This window comes from Camelina sativa, chromosome 5, assembly GCF_030686135.1.
Source record: "Camelina sativa cultivar CO46 ecotype springtype chromosome 5, ASM3068613v1".
NCBI lineage: Eukaryota > Viridiplantae > Streptophyta > Magnoliopsida > Brassicales > Brassicaceae > Camelina > Camelina sativa.
The window spans coordinates 9,891,368-9,899,991 of NC_141884.1; the positions used below are offsets into that span (position 1 = coordinate 9,891,368).

At 33.4% G+C, this 8,624-nt stretch overlaps 1 long non-coding RNA gene and 2 pseudogenes across 1 annotated transcript; 1 reads left to right on the plus strand and 2 right to left on the minus strand.

The window, feature by feature from the left end:
- Positions 1–2,520: 2,520 nt before the first annotated feature.
- LOC147943480 (uncharacterized) lies at positions 2,521–3,157 on the minus strand. The gene is made up of 2 exons (XR_015598147.1): positions 2,892–3,157; positions 2,521–2,793 (listed from the first exon to the last, which is right to left on the minus strand). It is a non-coding gene; the product is annotated as an uncharacterized LOC147943480 (long non-coding RNA).
- Positions 3,157–4,412, plus strand: LOC147943481 (uncharacterized; annotated as a pseudogene).
- A 2,500-nt stretch (positions 4,413–6,912) lies between these two features.
- Positions 6,913–8,291, minus strand: LOC147943482 (F-box protein DOR pseudogene; annotated as a pseudogene).
- Positions 8,292–8,624: the final 333 nt, after the last annotated feature.

The window sequence follows — 8,624 nt, forward strand, 5'->3', positions numbered from 1 at the left end:
TTGTGAGCTGATATGTATGATTACTTGGCCTTTCCAGTATACTGTTTGTATGCACACAGAGTTTTATACAATTTGTAAAAAAGCCACTTAAATTTAGAGGCTACAGTCAGAAATCAAGTTAGACGATCACCCAATTCATGTTTAAAAACCTAAAGTTTAGGCTTTAATTAGGACAACTCAAATTGCTCCCGAGTGTACTGAACAAATTCTATAAGTATAGAAAACATATCCATAGAAACTGAGAGAAAATTACAAAATAGTTATCCAAATAAGCCAGCCAAAAGGAGATACACTACACAAAACCAGTAGAAAGATACACTACACAAAACCAGCCAAAACCATTCTATTTGGTAAGACACTGTGTTCTCTGGGATAATAAAACGCAGGTTCTACTTGATTCAATCGAAATAGTACAAAACTAGCTCTGCAACAAGGGTTTCACAACCATCCTTTTGCCAAGGTCAAGCAGCAACCTTTAACTGAAAAAGCAATATTCTTGTTCTTAACTCTTCCACCTTGATCTAGCATCAGAATATCAAGTTTAAGAAATCTCTGTTTTGGATTAGTATTTATTAAAGATTCTGCAAATAACAAGACTATCTATCATCCATCCCCTTGCTGAATGTGCCACACGAGATAGCTTTTTTAAACGCATATCAAGGAGATAAAGATGCTAGAATATAAGAAACACAAAAAAGAAAAGTAACTACTCTGCTCTTATTCACACAAAAAGAAGTTCAATATGGCCTATTTGAAGAAACTATTTTGTTATGAGACAATTTATTTGTTTATATGAAGGTATGTATCTACGATCCTTTTTTTTAGGATAAATAATTGACGGTATAATTTATTTAATTATGGTATTATAGTAATATTAATTTTATAGTTTTCTGAATTCTTTTTTGTTATAGAATTAGTATTATCTTTTTATATACATATAAGAGCTATATTTTTATATTTATTAAAATTGTTTAAATGTTTAATTTCTTATAATTATCTTTTTAATTTTAAAATTTGTTAAAAAAAGTTTTTGTTTAACACATGATAAAATCTCTAATCTTTAAAATTGACACGTGTCACAATCTAGTGAGTTACTAACTTTGAAACCAAGGTTTACATTATAAGATTAGTTGGACAAGTAGTAAAATTATTATATATGAGATTACAAAAACGTTGAAAGGGAGTCTTCATCTGATAACTCGCGGACACAAGAGAGGAGTACTCATTTGGATTTTGGAATTGCGGTGCCGTGAAGAAGAACAGCTCATTTTCTTTTTCGCAGGCGAACAAAAGTTGTGGGCGAGTTGAAGATCTGGTCAAGTACAGCTCTGTGAAATCTGGACGGAGGAGTATGGAGGCCAGAGCTTCGATACGCAGCGACATCTCGCTATAGATTTTGTCGGCAGTTTCAAGAGGATATCAAAAATGAGATCAACTGGGATCGGCTCTGGTTGTGTATGGCGCCGGGAAATGGTTAGAGCATCATCAGACTCAGAGTCGTGCCGCCGCCGTGTTTTCATGGATTTGGTAATATGGTTTTACTATTGTTTACATTAAAACATTTTTGTTTTTTTTTTTTTATGAACATCCAAGCGTATACACCAAACTATGACCACATGGATATATATGATCAATGTATTCAAATTAAAAGGAAATTATTGGCCTATGCATTTAAACCCTAAATCCTAAACATTTAAACTCTAAATCCCAAACTATGACCACATGGATTGCGTATCATGGATTCGGTAATATGGTTTTACTATTAAACAAAGTTTGATAGTCTAACCTGAGGAAAGTATTCCTCTTTTAAAAGATTAATTTCACAAATCATAACTGAATCAGCAACCCAAATTGCAAATTCTCTAACTCCCACCAAATTACATCCAAAAAACACCTAAAATCCAAAATTAAACTTTTCTACATCTGAAAGCATCATTCACTTATTGTTCAAATCAAACATCAATCTAATTATAGTTTGAAGATGAGAGATAAAGAGAGGATGGATAAGATGATTGAAAAATGAAAGTGTATGAGATAAAAGAGAGACAAGAGGATGGAGAAGAAAGGGTTGATTTTGATAATGAGAGAAAGAAAGAGATAGAGACAATTAGAGAAGCCATGGAAGGAGAAGAAGTTACAGGCTATTGGTGTTTTGATACAGTGAGCAAAGGAGAGAGAAAATATTAGAGATATGGAGATAATAGAGGAAGAAAGAAAGATCTTAGATGTATTGTTGTTAATAAAGTTTAAGCTAGAGGATAGCATAGTTAATAAACATATAAAAAGTATAGCAATAGCTGAAAGTGGGTGTAGGTGATATTACTTTGTAGAAAAGTGGGTGTATATGCAAAATTCCCTATTATTAATGAGACAACAATTGGATAAAACAAAATTTAAATCAAGAACCGTACCGGTAGCCGAAACTCTACCGGTTTATGTTTTGCTTTTCTTCATATGAATGAGATATTTCAATTACCCGGTTTGAGTAATTTTTAATTTTGAAATATAATCCAAAAAATGTTTTTGAATTTTCATTTTTTTATAGATGATATGGATTTCTCATATAACATCTCTATATATATAATAGAGAAGTACAAATTCAAAAATTGCCAAAAATTTCCAAAATTGCCACTCAATTAGTTATGAAGGAGAGTGTTTATTGAAATTGAAAGGGGTAATTTTGTCAGAAATTGTCAATCGACATTACCCGACCCGTTCAAACAAGGATCCGCGTCCTTTCACTTATAACCCGGTTTGTATGTTGTTGGGCTTCGACTCCATTATCTTCGGCCTCTACGAAATCCAAAAAAAAAAAATCCTTCCGATTATTTGTTTGAAACATAATCGAAATTATCAGAAAATCTTCAAAACTCAATCACCACAACAATTACCTGAATCATCGCTCAATCAAATTTTCAAAAATTTATCCAGAAAATCTTCAAAACTAAATCACCACAGCAATTACCTGAATCATCGCTCAATCAAACTTCCCTAAACTCAATCCTTAATATTCGAATAAAGATTTTCAATTAAAAGAATCAAAGATTTTGTGCTTGCACACAGTGTATCATTAAACACTCTAACCTAAACACTAATACGTGAACCACCTATAAATATACTCATCACCACATAGATTAAAATCATCACAAATACACCATGGGGGGTGTATTGAACTTGATATTTTAAGAGATTTTGGAATATTCTGAAATCTCCTGTTATTTAATTGATGATTTTTAAAAATCATTTGAAATCCTATGTTATTGAATATGAAATTTATAAAAATCATTTAGAATCTCTTGTTATTCAATCAATAATTTATAAATCTCAACTCAAATCTACTGTTATTCAAAAAATTACAATTTTTTATAAAAAGCTATAGAATGGGATTTTAGGATACTTTTCTAATATTTCTAGTTAAAAAATATGTCTTACAAAATCCCACCCTAAATGGTGAAATTTTGAAAGAAAATATTCTTTTTAATAGGAGTTCAACATCTACTGCAATTTTTTTTTTTTATAAGTGCAACTTTCTACTGCTCTCTCTTACTCTGCCGGCGTCGTCACAACTCTCTCGGCCTCCCCATCACTACTACGGTCTCAACTGCCGGCGGCGCCACGACCACCACAACTCTCAACCAATCCATCTCTACCACAAGTAACGAACCTTCTCCGTCACCATCATCTAACATCGATTCTTTATCCAATCCTCTTTGCACATGCGTTCTTCAAACTCCAAACAAAACCCATTTTCACCATGAACCATCTTTACAAGCTTCTCTTGATCTGATTCAAGAAACCACGGCTTCTTCTGTTGATAACTTCATCTACATATCAAACCCAATTTACTCAAACGAAGCTACAAGTAAACAAACCACACCGTTTGAAACACCTCAGTCTTCACCGTCACGGCTTGAAGATGATTAAGACGACGACAATATAACCGAAGAAGATTCAACACCAACATTGTCTCCAATGAAGGATCTGCCTGAAAAGGCGTGCTCTGTTTCACTAAAAGACCGACCCAATATGTATCAAAATCAGATGTCTCAGCCACCTCCGCAGCGGAGCTTCCGACAACGGCGAGTCGGCGACGGTTGGTAACAACTTGAGACATTCATTCTTCTGCTGCTGCTGCATTACATATCGTCAACAATTCAATATTTCACGAGAGAATAAAACAGATCAACAACTTCATTTTCTTGTGGATGTGCTAAACAAACCATCGTTGATTAATTTCCAACTACTTTAAACACTCATTGGCAAAATGAGTTTCTCTTTGATCGTGTAGTCATCATGCTCATGAGGAATATTTATAGTGTTCAGTGTCATCATTGTAACCGGTTTATATCTCATGAGAGCTGCAGTTTCTTCATATTAGATTAATTTTTTTACGAACCTCACTTTTTGGTTAACAGTGACAGCTCTTTATTTTTTCGAAATGCATATCATCTTGGGCCTTTTATTTGTGTCGCAGTTACTTCACCAACGATTGGAAAAAGAACATGACCAATGTCTATTTTTCTTCTTAAATTAATCAAAGTATGAAAGAAGCTTACGTAAATTAATCAATGACATTCCAAGTTGCTCTTTTTATTTTATTTTTACATATCAAAATCACCTAAAATTCAATAATCAAATCTCAAAAATCTCAAAACTCAAATCTCATCAAATCCTAAAATCCCAAATTTAATAACCAAATCTCCTAAAATTACACTCAAATCTCTCACAATTCTAAAATATTAAAATCTCACTAAATCTCCTAAAATATCAAGTTCAATACACCCCCCATATCTCGACTCTAAAACTTTGACACATATATGAACATATGAGTCCCCGTTTTTTTAATTATCTGTATAATTAAGTATGCTCAAGTATATGAACGTGAAATGGCTCTACAATCTTGCAGTGATCTCCTTGGAGCTGAAGCTTTTCTGGTTGTGACTATCGCTGGTTTGTCTACGGAGGTGAAATCAGGACAGATCTCAGGTTTCACGGCGGGAGCATGAGTTGTTTCGTGAGTAAATGCAACCAGGTCTCTCAGTTCAGTTTGTGGCTGTGAAACTGCAGGCTTCTGCAAAATGCAATGTTCAATTATAAGATGGGAAGGCACCATTGTGTGAACAAGAGTAGCTTTGCGCGTCTCTGCTCTTAACTCAGCTTGTGGTAGAGATGTTGCAGGTTCAGGTAGAGGAAGAGAAGGCACAGAGTGGACTAGAGCAGCTATGCGTGTCTCCGTTCTTAGCCCAGCTTGTGATTGAGAAGTTGCAGGCTTCTGCAAAACGAACGAAATATTCAGGTAATGGAAGAGAAGACAACACTGTGTGACGAGGCGTGAACATCCGCTTCTTCTTAAACGGGTCATCTCATAACATGCCCCAGTTCAATCCTTTGTGTCAAGGACAGATCATGACTACTAGAAGTCTATAACATGTATCTTAGGGGGTTAGAATAGGGTGTAGTCTGTTGGTAATTGTACATATAGTGGTTTCTCAAGACCGAGGTTTTCTGCAAGCCATGGAACCCTTTCAATCCTTAGTCAATATTAATCCAGTGAAAAAAAAAAAAACATGTAACCAATGTCACCGTAAATTGTCGTGGCTGTAGATGGATCATATTTAATTGTTTTACCATTTAAATTCTAAATTAAACTATATTTAAATATTAGCATTTAAATTAAACTTACAAGTATTATGATACACAAACTAAATTATACGTACTATTGTTTTTTTTTTTTTACAACATAAGTACTATTGTTAAATAACAAGTATTATGATTCATTCTTAGACCAAAATTATTGTAAGTGTTGAAATAAGTTAATAATATGGTTTCCAAAAATATTGTACTTAGATAATTTTTTTTTAACATGTCAAAAGACCCTTTTTTAAAAACGGGTCATGTAATTTGTGTTTTTGTTTTGCAAAGCACTAGGATTTTACATAATTAATAAATTTAATTGGTTACCACTTTTGAAAATATAGTTATTTTTCTATTGTAATGGTTTTCAAGATAAATAAAACGTAAATGACATTAAATAGCAAAATATATATCATTTTTTATTTTCTAAAATATATTATAACATTGAAATCATAAGTTATGTTTTAAACAAAAAGTTTTGTACCGCGATGGATCGCATGTTAATTAGTATCCACATTTAGACTTATTAATTAAAGTAAATTGTATTGGACGGATGCAACTGCAGGTCTAAATATTTCAATAAAAAAATAAATATATTTTATATATACTACAGTAGGATAATTTTCTGTGGGGGCTAAAAATCTTTAAATCAGTTGCGCGACAGGTCTAGCATAACGGGTTTGAACTAACCAACACTAAAATTTTTAACTTAATTATTTCTTTTATTGTATTTTTATTATATGAGATACAAAATATGTCAATACATCACAAAATATATTATATTATTTCTACTAATACTTAAAGATTAACAATAAAAAATGTATATTAAAAACACAATAAAATTAAAAATCATCCCACGGTGTACCGCGGGTTCAAACCTAGTTTTTATTCGTTGAAGCTTCTTATATTAGTAAATGAATCATCACAAAATAGAACTTCATTTTATGACGATCTCGATAATCTCTCGGGAAGTTTTCAACTTTTGATAAAAAACAGTATTTTTAAAAAATGCAAGTATGCAACTCACAGGTCCTACTTTTGGCATCGAAATATCTTGAATCTAAAAACTCTTCCACCTTTCATCTAGCATCAGAATATCAAATTCTAGAATCCTCTGTTTTGGATTAGTAGTATATAAAGAGTCTGCAGCTTCAAGACTATCTATCATCCCCTTGCTGAATCTGCCACAAGAGATGGATTTTAAATGTATATATCAAGGGACATGCGCACGAGAGATGGAGATCTATAGATGACTAACATATAACTCATCAATACAAAGGTCACAAAGTGGCTTTATTCATGAAGAAACTGAGTATACAAGGCTAAAACTTACTTTAGAACAACCATTCCTCAATGAATATATATGAACCATTAGTGCAAAAAGGAATAAATATAGTATCCAAAAAAACTGAATACTAAGAGCCGATGATCCGTTACAATTGCATAAGCTTCACGTCCTCCACCTGGTCTAGATAGGTTTGAACTCTAAGATGGCAGTACACATCCATTCCTTGGATTTCAACTTTTATGATTGTGTGCCTCTCGAGATTGTAGTAGAAAATATTGAAAATGGTAAATGGATAGCGTTCGGACAACACAATATCATTTGTACTAGTCAATCCAACAAAACATAACTCAGCCTTTGGAACTATATTCTTCCACAACGGGGGCAAGTCATATACGACCATTCATTTTTCTCAGCGTCTACCAGAACCCACAACTCAAGACTTCTAGTTTGGCTAGTAACTCTTTTATTACCCCTATCTGACTGAAGTGCACCTAATCTACCCTCATAGTTAACCAGAGTTGATTCACTAGACATTGCTATATCTTTCTTCACAAATCTAAACGTTTCAGACCTAACATCAAAGCAAACTATTGTAGAAACCCCTGAACGGTGATCATCGACCAAAGCTTGATAATACAAACAGCCATCAATGCATATCCCACGATATATAGGACGATGGGGTATACAACAATCAATCTTTCTCCATGAAAGTGTTTGAGTCCCTAATGTCAGAATTTGACACTCCTTACAGTTCCCTTCGTTTCTATGACGTGGCAAGGTCATGGACAATAATACCTTGAATAGTTTACCAATGGGATCATAAATAAAAAAGCTTTTCACCTGAACCCTTGTCGTCTTCAATGCGGGTAAAGGTAAGGCTTGTCGTCCAGTGCTAGGTTTGCATATCATTGGTACTATTTCCTTCCCTCCCTCTAAGTTCCGCTGATATATAAGACAGAACAAACCGCCAACAGGAACACAAATTCGAGGGGAACAACAATCAAAGGGGGGCTTCGTGTGATAAGGCCGGGATACAAGAGAAGAGTTCTGATCTGGATTTTGGACCTGCGGTGCCGTGAAGAAGAACAACTCGTCGTTATTTGGGCTGGAGAACAAGAGTTTCGGGGGAGTTGTAGATCTGGTCAAGAATAACTCCATGAAATCTGTACGGAGAAGTATGGAAGACCATAGCTTCGATACACAACGACATCTCGCTATAGATTTCGTCGGCAATTTCAAGAGTATTTCGAAGATGAGATCAACTGGGATCGCATCTGAGTTTTCTCCACCATATATTGACTGACTTTGAAGCTCGTGAGTTGAGTGCAATAGGACCATCCTCCGAGACGTGTTGCTGCTGTGATTTCATGACGGAGAGACTGCGTTAAACCCTAAAGCAATGTTCTAAAGTTTTCTTTATGTACTAATCTATATTTTATTATATAAAGTTGGTTTTTCTCTCTTTTGTCTTTTCGTTCATAACATAAAATCTAAATTTAATACATCAATTAATTCTCTCATATTTTGTAATATTTTATTATTATTAAAAACAATAATTTACACTAAAATATAAATTAAAAACAAAATGAAAAAAAATACAACCAAAAAAAATATCAAAATGAAATATGAATAAAGGTAACATAAATATAAATATTTCTATCATCACATATAATAATTGTGTAAATATTTGTAAAATACTAGA